Source organism: Marmota marmota, unplaced genomic scaffold, assembly GCF_001458135.2.
Source record: "Marmota marmota marmota unplaced genomic scaffold, marMar, whole genome shotgun sequence".
Taxonomy (NCBI): domain Eukaryota; kingdom Metazoa; phylum Chordata; class Mammalia; order Rodentia; family Sciuridae; genus Marmota; species Marmota marmota.
Genome location: NW_026000101.1, coordinates 24,875,894 through 24,889,546, shown reverse-complemented (window position 1 = coordinate 24,889,546; position 13,653 = coordinate 24,875,894). Strand labels below are relative to the sequence as shown.

At 33.7% G+C, this 13,653-nt stretch overlaps 1 long non-coding RNA gene across 1 annotated transcript in view; it reads right to left on the bottom strand.

The window, feature by feature from the left end:
• LOC125610713 overlaps nt 1–13,653 on the bottom strand; it is a 138,441-nt gene that overhangs the window by 54,229 nt on the left and 70,559 nt on the right. Inside the window, exon 3 of the long non-coding RNA XR_007340714.1 lies at nt 10,206–10,287. This is a non-coding gene — a long non-coding RNA (uncharacterized LOC125610713). The remainder of the gene's footprint in view (nt 1–10,205; nt 10,288–13,653) is intronic.

Sequence of the window (13,653 nt, the reverse complement as noted above, 5' to 3'; positions counted from 1 at the left end):
TTGAAGTAGAAAGAGAGAAGCTAGAGTGACAGTTTCATCAAGCTTGAAAGTGGCTAAGCAGATTGGGTAAGAGGGTCAGTAAAATTCTGTTGTGTGCAATGACTGAAAGACTTAGCCAGCATAAAGATGCCAAAAAAAAAAAAAAATTAAAAATTATTTGCATTAATGAAATGTTTCTTCCTTTCCACATATTTAAAAAAGGCTATTTCACTTACGGTTTTTGTGAATGAAGTTGAGTATCTGTGTTTGTATTGGGCAAATACAGAATTTTGCATGAGGATTGATAAAGACTAAAGTTTGTATAAATAGAAGTTAAGAATCGAGAGATTAAAGTAGCCATGAAAATGTCCTCTTGAATTTTCAGAAATTTTGAAGAGGAGTTTAGGCCTTTCTAAGCCATGGAATTGATAGGAGGGGTTTAACCCAATTTCATCTAAATCTTGAGGAAAAAAATGACAACTCTGGGAAGGAAATCCAGAGATGAGATTGCCCATGGAGTGGAACTGGAGATAGTATCTCTCAATCCTTATTTTTAATTAACATAACTTAAAGTATTCTATCCAGTCAACATGTATAAGAGAGTCACCTATATCATCAATCAGAAATTCTTCAGATGATTCACTGAAAGTCTGTAATATGTCATTCACCATTAGACATTGGTGATTCAATAATAATCCATGCCCTCATGAGGAAACTGCAGAATTACATGGTGCTCAAGCTTCTGTTTCACATCAGTATTCTGGTGTAACAGCAATCATGACTAAGATTAGGATGGAGCTCATCCCCCAGCTCTTTTCTAACCAGTTTTGCTCCCTTGAGTATGTCTTATTAATTTTAGGCCTCAGCTTCACTGTTGTTAAGCTGAGATGGTTGGATAGAGGTTGTCTAGGATATCTTACCACTCGAACACCACATGGCATATGGTTTATTTCTTGTGACTCTGTAACCCAGGAATCCATGTAAATTCTTAGTGTTTAATTATTACTATATGTGGCCAAAATGAACATCTAAGCACCAAAACAATCAGGGACTATATAAATTAATGCCCTTGAAAGCAATCTATTATACAATCTAAAAGTAAGTCTCTAGAAATAAGATTTTTAAAAAACTTTAAAACTCCCCCAGAGTAGTTCATGTGCTAAATGGAGAACTTTGAACTGAAAGGTAGAACACCAACATGGAATACCTACTACCATGATAGCTGTTCTGTTCATTTTCTTACTTAATTCCTACTGTATCCCAAGAGATGGGGAATGCTAAATTCTTCAGTGTATAGATCTCAAGAAACTAAGACAAGAAACAATAGGCAACCGGTGCAATCTTGCACAGTTGGAAAGGAGACCTGAGCCCAAGTTTTCTGCCTCTCCTTACCATGCTTCTTTCACTTTATCAAAATGCTGCCCAAGAGGAGAGGTCATCTTACGTTTCCTTCAATCTTATGTTCTGCACATCTCTTCTGTCCCCAACCTCTTCCCAAGGTGAGGAAAGAAGAACAAGATTACAAAGACATATTTAAGCAAGTAGCTATACTATTTATTTGACTAAGGATTGAAAAAAGGAGATTTAAAATTCTAAGAAATCATTTACAGTGTATCTTTAGATAATCACAACAAACATGATTTTTCATTTTTCTAAAAAATTATTACAAAAGCAAAGATGCAGTAGTGCACTTGTGACAGAGCTCCCTAAGAAAAACTCCTTCCCCACCTGGACTTTTCCTTCTGTTAGTTTTAGTTTTGGGGGTGTTTGGGTTCAAACCCTGAGACTCACACATGCGAGGCAAGTGCCCACCTGGGATTTATGGTTTAGTACTGATACACAAAGTTACTTAGATCATATTTCTCCACCATCCCAATTTCATCCTTCTAAGAAAGCTGAAGTGGGGAAGAGAAATAACACAGAGTTTCACTCTGATTTGGAATATAAGAAAAATGAGCTGGCAAGAAAAGTGTCGGAGTGTTTCATGGATTAAAGAGACCAAAATATATCATCTCTCTCAGTGGAAATCTTGACCTCTCCTTTCCTTATAGCACACTCTTCTGCATTTTGTCACTACCACTGAAATTAGGTAAAAAATAAGGCCCAGTACTAAAAGAAGTATAGTCAACAGAACTTTAGGACTTTGAAGAGCAAAGGTACTCACAATAGGGCAAGATGCTCATGGGCAAGAACAGTTATAAATAAGTAGAGTGAGGAGGATAGGTAAGACTGGACAAGAAACGAGGAGAAAAAATATGAGATCGTCTGAAGGAAGAGATGAAGAGCACAGGACAAAAGAGAGCACTGATATTCGGAAACATGCACTTGACATCTTGGGATGATCTAATACTAGGAGTCTCAGCTGACTGTCGGGACTTACATGCTATTTCAAAATATATTATTCATTTATGTGCATACACTTTGTATTATGTCCTCATTTTTCTGATGCTTCCATGAACTTTCAACAGGCTAAGAGCAAAGGTATGCTTTTGAGTTATTCTGAAAGCTAACATAACATAGTGAAAAGAAGTTTATATTTTAGTTCTTTTTATGTTGAATCTTTACCAGTACTTTATCCAATTTATGAAAAATCTCCAATATACATAGAAGTGCCAAAAGAGCTTAAACTGCTTGTGTGTCCTCACTACTGATATTAAATACATGATAAATTTTTGTTATATTTGAGTCAGATATCTTTTATAAAACTAAATTCTAATTCATTATCCTTCCAAACTAGCCTATTACCAGGAGGCACTCTCTGGAAGTTGGTGTGTATCATCCTATGCACTATTCTCATCCTTTAAAGCCTTCCCCTGGTACAACTTTGGGCATCCTATAGACACATACACTCCAAAATAATGGAGGTAGATACATGTAATCTGGTCATGTGCCCTTCCCTGTTCTAATTTCCTCATCCTAAGAATATGCTTTTATGGGCTTCACCTTAAGTATAACAGCTTAGAATGTCCCCATACACCTTCCATTCAAAGTGCTAAAGATGAAAATAAGTGTATAAATTTTTATCATGCCTTTCCTTATTTATGCTTCATTCTTACTGTTCTCGATGTGTTTGGGACACATTTGTCCCTTCAAGTATCTATACATAGCTCAACTCTGATGTATTTTGTGTTTGTAGATCTTCAGGTATTTATAAAACAGAACACTCTTTTGTTTTTAAGTTCTTTATACACTGGCAGTACTTGACAATGCCTGATACATTGTAGGAACTTAATAGACATGTGCTAAATGAATTAATGCATGAAGTGTTTCACCTGAATGAATGCATTAACTAACTAACCCATGAAAATCTGTAGCCATAATGCTTGCAGAACCAGAATCCAAACTCAGACTTCTCAAACCAACTGCACAGTACTTTCCATTCTGCCAAAATAACTGTCAAACAGATTTTTGAAGTCCGAATATATTGTTCACATGTTGGAATATAAAGGAAAAAAATATTTTCCAGATTAAAATATTTATCTTTAATTACTCCTCATTCTATATTTTATACAATCTCTGGTCACAGAAAAACACATAGTTGAAATTCTCAAGCAGGTATTATCAAATGATTCCTGTCCTTTTTTTTTTATGATTTTCGTTTTAGGAGTGAAACAAATGGATCACAGAGAATGAATGCAGTAGTAGATCATTACACAAGCGATCAGTCAGCATCTTTGCCTACACGTTAAGGTTACTGAGTGAATGGCTCAGATTTATAATAGCTGAATTTCATGCCAGTATAAAAACCATAACCTAGCCTGAGTTATCATGAGACATTAGGAAGAAAGTATGGTGATAATATATCCATCCAGTTGCTACATAAACGGAAACACTGTGAGAAAGTTGGCTAAGCATCTTGATAACCTCGTTAATAATGTCTCCAAAAAGTCACACAATGATTTAGGGGAAATAATGTATGCCAGATAAAGATATATATAAATTAACATATGTACATATCACACATATTTCAGTCTTTAGACTTGAGCTGCATATTACTTATCTAGAATTGTCCATTAACAGATAAAATACCCCCCTTTTTTTGCTGCTTCAAGACATCCTCTAAAGTTTTATTAAAGTTTCCTAGTTTTAAAATGTACCTTCTTCACCTGTTCCTGAAGAACTTTCTGATGTAATGAAATTACATTGACTTTCAATAGAAAATAACAGTCTTGTAGTTAACTTCTCCAAGGTTCAGTTTCTTGTTTATAAAATTGGCTCAATTTTCTGCAGCAGAGATACAGCAATGGGTTCACCAAAACCAGAGTCATTTTACAAGGTGCAGTGGTTCACATCTGTAATCCCAGTCACTGGGGAGGCTGAGGCAGAAGGATCGCAAGTGTGAGGCCAGTTTGGGCAACTTAGCAAAATCCTGACTCAGAATAAAAAAATAAAAAGGACTGGGGACTTAGCTCAGTGGTAAAGCATCCCTGGGTTCAGTCCCCATTACTGGAAAAAAAAACAAAAACAAAACAGAGTTGTTTTCATTTGGGGAAGATTGGTTGACTACATTTCCCAACCTCCTTTGCAGGTATTTGGAAGAATGTGATTCTGTGACCAAAATGGCCAATGAACAGTGGAAGGTACCATCCTGGTCCTGTCCTTAATATGTATCCTATGTGTATCCTTCATTACTTTTCACACTTTCTTCACTTGCTAGTCAGTTGTCCTATGGAAGAAGTGCACACAAAAATGAAAGAAGGCTATATTAAGGGAAGTGGAGCCATAAAAATGGAAGAAAGCTATATTCTGAATAACTATAATGAACAGAACTTGCTTATTCTGGCTGCCACTACTTAACCCTCCCTGACATATATTGACTGTGATATGAGAGCCACTATTAAGTCACTAATATTATTGTGATTGTTTGTTATGGAAATTAGCCTGTCTATACTAATAGAAATACAAGTACCTACTGAAAATGTTATTGATATGTAAAATAACTTAATGACCATTAAAAGGCTTAGTAGGACTTGCTATGGTACCTGGTACTTATCAGGCTAGTTCTCTTCTTCTGCTAAACAGGGGAATCCAAATATGTCCAATCTTTTACATTTTGGTCTTTGCATTCTTCAGTCTTTATGTTCTTTTGCAGTCCTGTATAAAACAATAAAAACCTTCTAGGGATAGTAACTCATTGTACTAAGATAATGTGAAGCTGTTTCTTAGAGAATGTATTTTCATTATTGAAATCTTCACTTCTTTTCACCTTTCATCTGACTCTTTTTAATGGATAAAAACATTTGAAATAGAGCCTTGAGAACTCATGTCATTCAGTTTGTCTCTTAAAGGTGTGCCATAAAATGTAAGCCCTACCTTGAATTCTTTTCTGGTTACATTAAAAGTAATCTATGACTCAGAAATGTTTTATGTAACTAACAAAGGACACACATGACAACCAGGTTGCCACTGCCCTTCTGTACCTACAAAAAATAAGTAAAATTGAGAACTACCTGTTGACAATTTAATTCCTACTAAAATGTGTGTGAAGTCATTTCAAAATAAGTTAGGATACTTGGGTCTTTTTAAAAAAATTGTTCTAATTAGTTATACATGACAGTAGAATGCATTTTGACAAATTATACACAGGTGGAACACAACTTCTCATTCCTCTCACTCCCCAATCCAAGTTCCTTCATTCTTCTCTACCTCCCCCACATTATGGATCAGCATATGCTTATCAGAGAAAACATTTGGCCTATGGTTTTTTTGAGTTTGGCTTATTTCACTTAGCATAATATTCTCTAACTCCATCCACTTACCTGCAAATGCCATAATTTTGTTCTTTTTTAAAGTTGAGTAACATTTGTTTATCTAACACATATTCTTTATCCATTCAGCTGTTGAAGGGCACCTAGGTCGGTTCCATAGTTTAGCTATTGTGAGTTGAGCTGCTATAAACATTGATGTGGCTGTGTCACTGCAATATGCTGATTTAAGCCCTTTGGGTAAAAACTGAGGAGTGGAATAGCTGGGTCAAATGGTGGTTCCGGTCTAAGTTTTCTGAAGAATCTTCAGTACTGCTTTCCACAGTGGTTACACCAATTTGCAGTTCCACCAGCAATGTATGAGTTTACCTTTTCCCCCACATCCTTGCTAATATTTATTGTTGCCTATATTCTTGATGATTGCCATTCTGACAGGAGTGAGATGAAATCTCTGAGTAGTTTTGATTTGCATTTCTCTAATTGCTAGAGATGTTGAACACTTTTTCATACGTTTGCTGATCAATTGTATTTCTTCTTCTGTGAAGTGTCTGTTCGGTTCCTTAGCCCATTTATTGATTGGGTTATTATTTTTTATTTTTGGTGTGTTTTGTGAGTTCTTTATATATTCTGGAGATTAGTGTTCTATCTGAAGTGCATGTGGTAAAGATTTTCTCACAAAATGTAGGCTTTCTCTTCACACTATTGATTTTTTTCCTTTGCTAAGAAGAATCTTTTTAGTTTGAGTCCATCCCATTTATTGATTCTTGATTTTACTTCTTGCGCTTTAGGAGTCTTGTTAAGAAAGTCAGTTCCTAAGCCAACATGGTGAATATTTTGGCCTACTTTTTCTTCTATTAGGTGCAAGGTCTCTCTTTTAGTGCCTAAGTTTTTGATTCACTTTGAGTTGATTTTTTTTTGTGCAAGGTGAGAGAGAGAGTTGTAATATCATTTTGCTACATATGGGTTTCCACTTTTGCCAGCACCATTTGTTGAAGAGGCTACCTTTCTCCAATGTATGTTTTTGGCACCCTTGTCTAGTATGAGATAACTGTATTTATGTGGGTTTGTCTCTGTTTCCTCTGTTCTGTACCATTGGTCTATAAGTTTATTTTGGTGCCAATATTATGCCATTTTTGTTACTATAGCTCTGTAGTATAGTTTAAAATCTGGTATTATGATGCCTCCTGCTTCACTTTTCTTGCTAAGGTTTGCTTTAGTTATTCTGGGTCTCTTATTTTTCCAAATAAATTTCATGATTGCTTTTTCTATTTCTATGAAGAATGTCATTGGGTTTTTAATAGGAATTGCATTAAATCTGTATAATATTTTTGGTAGTGTTGCCATTTTGACAATATTAATTCTGCCCATCAAGGAGCATGGGAGATCTTTCCATCTTCTGAGGTTTTCTTTAATTTCTTTCTTTAGTGTTCTGTAGTTTTCATTGTAGAGTTCTTTTACCTCTTTTGTTACATTGGTTCCAAGGTATTTTTTTAGGCTATTATAATGGAATAGTTTTTCTAATTTCTCTTTCAATGGGTTCATCACTGATGTATAGGAATGCATTTGATTTATGGGTTTTGATTTTATATCTTGCTAATTTGCTGAATTCATTTATTAGTTCTAGAAGTTTTCTGGTGAAATCTTTTGGATCTTCTAGATATAGAATCATGTAATCAGCAAATAGTGATATTTTGAATTCTTCTTTACCTATTCGTATCCTCTTAATTTCTTTCTTTTGTCTAATTGCTCTGCCTAGAGTTTCAAGGATGATGTTGAATAGAAGTGGTAAAAGAGGACATCCTCATCTTGTTACAGTTTTTAGCAGGAATGCTTTCATTTTTTTTCTCCATTTAGAATGATGCTGGCCTTAGGTTTAGCATAAATAGCTTTTACAATGTTGAATTATGTTCCAACTCTCCCTAGTTGTTCTAGTGTTTTGAACATGAAAGTGCACTGTATTTTGCCAAATGCTTTTTCTGCATCTATTGAGATGATCATGTGATTCTTGTTTTTAAGTCTATTAATATGATGAATTACATTTATTGATTCCATATATTGAATCAACCCTGCATCCCTGGGATGAATCTCATTTGATCATGGTGCACTATCTTTTTAATATATTTTTCTATGCGATTTGCCAGAATTTTATTGAGAATTTTTGCATCTATGTTCATCAGGGATATTGGTCTAAAGTTTTCTTTCCTTGATGTGTCTTTGTCTGGTTTTGGTATCAGGGCGATATTAGCTTCACAGAATGAGTTTGGAAGGGCTCCCTCCTTTTCTATTTCATGGAATACTTTGAGGAGTATTGGTGTTAATTCCTCTTTGAAAAATCTTGTAGAACTCAGCTGAGAATCCATCTGGTCGTGGTTTTTTCCTTGGTTGGTAAGATTTTGATGGTGTTTTCTATTCCATTACTTGAAATTGATATTTTTAAAACATGTTTGACCTCCTCATTCAGTTTGGGTAGATCATGTCTCTAGAAATTTTTTGATGTTTTTGATATTTTCTATTTCATTAGAGTATAAATTTTCAAAATAGTTTCTAATTATCTTCTGTATTTCAGATGTGTCTGTTGTGATATTTCCTTCTTCATCTTGTATTTTAGTAATTTGAGTTTTCTCTGTTTTTCTCTTCATTAGCATGGCCAGGGGTTTATCTATTTTATTTAATTTTTCAATGAACCAATTTTTTGTTTTGTCAATTTTTTTAATTGTTTCTTTTGTTCCAATCTCATTAATTTCAGCTCTGATTTTAATTATTTCTTGCATTCTGCTGCTTTTGGTTTGTTCTTTTTTTAGGGCTTTGAGATGTAGTGTTAAGTTATTTATTTGTTGACTTTTTATTCTTTTAATAAATGCACTCAATGCAGTAAATGTTCCTCTTAGTACTGCCTTCATAATGTCCTAGAGATTTTGATATGTTGTATCAGTGTTATCATCTATCTCTAAAAATTTTTTATTTCATCCTAATTTCTTCTACTATCCATTCATTATTCGATTGTGTATTATTTAGTCTCCATTTGTTACAGTAGCTTCTTATTTTTATTTTATTATTGATTTCTAATTTCATTCCATTGTGGTCTGATAGAATGCAGGGAATTATCTCTGGGTTTTTTTTTTCTTTTTGTATTTACTAAGAGTTGCTTTGTAGCATAAGATATGGTTTATTTTAGAGAAGGAGCTATGTGCTGCTGAGAAGAGAGTATATTTGCTCATTGATGAAAGAAATATTCTACATGTCTGTTAAGTCTAAATTATTGATTGTATTATTTGGTTCTATAGTTTCCTTAAAACACCTCAAATAAACCAAGATGCTTCAACAACAGAAGTTACTGATAACACAGTAGAAGAAATGTCTGAGAAAGAATTTAGATTGTATATAGTTAAATTGATATGTGAAGTAAAGGATAGTATAAGGAGTGAAATGAAAGAAAAAAATACAGGAAGTGAAAGAACACTTCAATAAAGAGTTAGAGATCATGAAAAAAAAAACAAGCAGAAATCCTTGAAATGAAGGAATCAGTAAACCAAATTACAAATTCAAAAGAAAGCATCACTAATAGATTAGACCACTTGAAAGAAAGAACCTCAGACAATGAAGACAAAATATATAATCTTGAAAGTAGAGTTGACCATAGAGAGAAGATGGTAAGAAAACATGAACAGAACATCCATGAATTATAGGATAACATGAAAAAAACAAATTTAATAGTTAGCAGAATAGATGAAGGAGCAGAGATACAAACCAAAGGAATGCACAATCTCTTCAATGATATAATAGTACAAAATTTCCACAAACCTAAAGAATGGAATGAAAAACCAAATACAAGAGACTTACAGGACCCCAAATGTACAAATTTAATGCTGACCCACACCAAGACACATTATAATGAGAATGACTAATACAGAGAATAAATATAAAATCTTAAAGGCTGTGAGTACAAAAAAAATCAAATTACTTATAGGGGGAAACCAATTCAGATCTCAACTGATTTTTCAGCCCAGACCCTCAAAGCTAGGAGGTCCTGGATTAATATATTTCAAGCTCTGAAAGAAAATGGATGTCAACCAAGAATTTTATGTCCCACAAAATTAAGTTTCAGATTTGAAGCTGAGATTAAAACATTCCATGATAAACAAAAATTAAAAGAATTCACAACTAGAAACCCTACACTACAGAGCATTCTCAAATATTCCGTGAGGATGAAGTGGAAAAAAAAAAGTAAAAATCAGCAAAGGCAAGATCTATACTCCTATATAACAAATGAGAAACTAAGACAAATCCAAAACCAGAAATAAATCAAAATGACTAGGAATATAAATCATATCTCAATAATAACCTTGAATGTTAACAGCCTAAACTCATCAATCAAAAGACATAGGCAATGATTTTATTGTAAGACCTAAAATATTAAATGCTGCCTTGACATCTTTGAACCGCACAAGGTCCAAAGGCCTAACTGCAAGTCCCCATATTCCCCTCAGGTTAACTCCCCTAGAAGTGGGAAAGACTACCCACCTAGCTGGTTGACCAATAAGTCAGGCCAACATTACTCCACCAGGTCTTCAACCAAACAGGTTTCACTTCCCTGCTTTGCTACCTGTAGAAATATTCAAACAACACAATCACATCCTCTGCAGGATTCAGGGGACATGTCACCCTCTTATCACTGTGTCAGGCTCTAGGCAAAGTTACTTTAAAAATTATTCATGGAAATTCATCTAACACAGTTACAGATTGAAAAATTATGTAATCATCAAGAAGAATAAAGTAGATCTGTGTTTCTTCATTTGGAAAGGAAGGTTGTAAATTGAGATGTGTGTGTATATATATATATACACACATACACACACACACACACACACACACACACACATATATATCATACTCCAACTACATATAGTGAGAAAAGGAAGATTCTATGTAAAATTTGAATTAATTGTGTTTATATATTTTTTAGAAAGAAAGATATATGATTAAAATGTTACCTCTTATGCAATGCACAACTGACTGTCAATTAATGACTTAGAAGTTCCTGTAATGTTACCAGTAGGTAGTATTGATTAAGTAATATCCACATAGTTTGGATTTTAGATTTATAGTCTAGAAAAATTGGTGTTTTTTATAAAAATGGAAAGGTTTAAGATATATTATTACCCTCAAGAGAGGGCTAACCAAGATGTGGGTAAGGCCTATGTATTCTTATTGTAAAGGAGGTGTGGTTCTACTCCAATACTATCTGGAAAGCTCAAACAGACACAATATTGAACATGAAGAAAATTCAGAGAAAAAAGTCCCCATGGAATATGCAGCATATCAGAGTTTATATAGCATTGCAACTAAATTAACCAATGAGTTAAATTTTACTACCTCATGTAATTCTCAATTATTTTTAATAAGGTAACCTGTTAGGAGAGCTTTCTTATTACTATCTATTTAAACATTTAAGACTCTCAATGGAGAATAAAAAAAAATTGTCTTCACTAAATAGTAAATGCTAAGAAGATCTTCTGAAGACACAAGTTCAACTACTAAAGCATAATCCAGACTCATGATAACAAGATCAAGCCATCCATGTAACTTGGGGATTCTCTGTCATGGGTAATTTGTTATTATAGAAGCTATGCACACAGATCTTTTTAGAAAAAAATAAAGTGGATTAATGCTTCCTCTGGTAACCAATCGATACATAAAAAGCCACTCCAAACTTTCTGAAGTAAAGAAACACCATTTTATTATTTTCGGATTCTAAGATTCAGGCATTTGGTCAGGAAAAATCAGGGATGACTTGTGTCTGCTCCATGATGTTTATAGGTGGGATCAACTTAAACAGGTACTGCATTTTTTTTCTTTAAGGAGCCAGATAGTAAATATTTTAGGTTTTAAGGGCATGTATAGTTTATCTCACATATTCATCTTTGAAATGCATTAAAATGTAAAAATTAACTTTAGCTCATGGATATTACAAAGATAGGCAGCAGGCAGACTTGGTCTATAGACTATTCCAGTGCTTATCTGAGGCCTTTTTCACTCATGTGTGTCATTGAAAATGGAATGACTTGCAGGCCAGGCTCATGTTGATGAGAGGATCTATACATAGACTTTCCACCTGGCCTGACTTCCTAGTTAGGTTCAAGAGAGACCATCCCAAAAGTAAGTGTTCTAAGAGAATAGGAAGACACTGCAAGGTTTCTTCTCATCTAGTTGCAGAAGTCACACAGTGACTTTCTGTCACACTGTGACTTTTCTTTCACCATATTCTACACATATCAAGTGAGTCACACAAATCAACCTAGATTCAAATAAGGGAAAATTCATCTTCTCCTCTTCATGGAAGAGCACAAGATCACATTGTGTAAGAGTATGTGAGATGGGTTTTAGTTTTCTGGCCATCCTGGGAAGATAGAATCAGCGAGAACCCTTCCTTCACTTATAAGATAGGTAAGTATATAGAGAGATTCACATCAGTACCTGAAGACAAATCTACAGTACTATCTTACAATTAGATCTATTAGGTATTTGTACAACCTACTGCCTGTATTCTCCCCCATGATGGATTCTGTTCCTATGTCTAATTTTTTCTAATTAATTATTTTTATGATAGCATCTGTTTTAAAAAATGTCCAGTATTTATCAGAAGTATCTCACAAAAAGAGAAATTTAAAAAGCAAAATGAATAGTCAGGAGAAGTTATGACTTCCCATTCAAATTGCTATTCCTCTTATATTTGTTTTTTATAAGTATCTCATCTCCATAGCCCTTGGAAATGCTTAAGTTTTTCAAGTTGTATAAAGTCTCTTTTCAAATTGATGAACCGTGTATTATATGCAACCAATATACAGCCTCATTTTTTTATAGTGGTCAGGTAGGTATGGCTCAGCCACTTAGTTTTTATAGAGATATTTTTTAAATTTGGAACATAAATTAAATTAAATATTTATGCCAGAGCTGCCAAAATGAAGACAAATAGCTATAGCAAACAATTCTCTTAATAAGATTCAATCACTATAATGCAAACCGTTGTCAAAAAGGGTAAATGCAAGTTAACTTTCAAAAAGTTTTGCTTCATGATCCATAGAATTAATAACTCATGTCATGAACACTGAAAATTGAGTGCATCTTAATATTCTTTGTTACTCCTTTGTGTTATTGCAAGTATTTTTTTAAATTTAATGTCCATCTTTCTTGCAAGGGGTCCTTTCAGAATTAAAAATATAATTATATTTTCTCATCTAATTAAAATGTCAATCAGTTATTTTGGCATATTAAATGTAATGGCTGTTACCTAAGTTTTCTTTTCTTTTAGATTCTGATTATTTTGCCATGTCACTCAAAAATCTATGCTTTGCAACTTGTCCAAGATTTTTCCCCCCTCATTAGCATAAAACATCTTAGAGTCCTGCTGGTAGCACTTTATCTAGTGCAGGAAATGATTTGGATAATAAACAGCTGGAAACCAAAATGTTATGTACTGGCAGGGGAAAAAACAGATTAACAATTATACAAAATGAATATAAATTTCTTTTCTCTACCATAACTTATAATTTTACATATTGAGGTTTACAATTGAAGAAAAAAAAATGTTCCAGAAAAGTAAACTAGAAGATAATCTTTCAGACTCTCTGCTTCTCTTTCTTTGCCAGTCTTTCTTTTACCACCTCTTCCATTTCTCTGCTTTTATGCACACTCTCTTCATTATCTCCTCTCTATAAGATGAGGCTATTGAGCCAAATGATTTCTAAAACTATTTACAGTTTTAATATTTTCAACTTGTATTAACTCCTTAATAGAAGTTCCAAGGCAGTAAGTATGCTAATAAAATGCAGGTGGAATTCATATTTTCATTTTCCTTTTTTTTCTCTTTACTCATTATCCTCCTCCTGTTCTTCTTCTTCTTCTTCTTCTTCTTCTTCTTCTTCTTCTTCTTCTTCTTCTTCTTCTTCTTCTTCTTCTTCTTCTTCTTCTT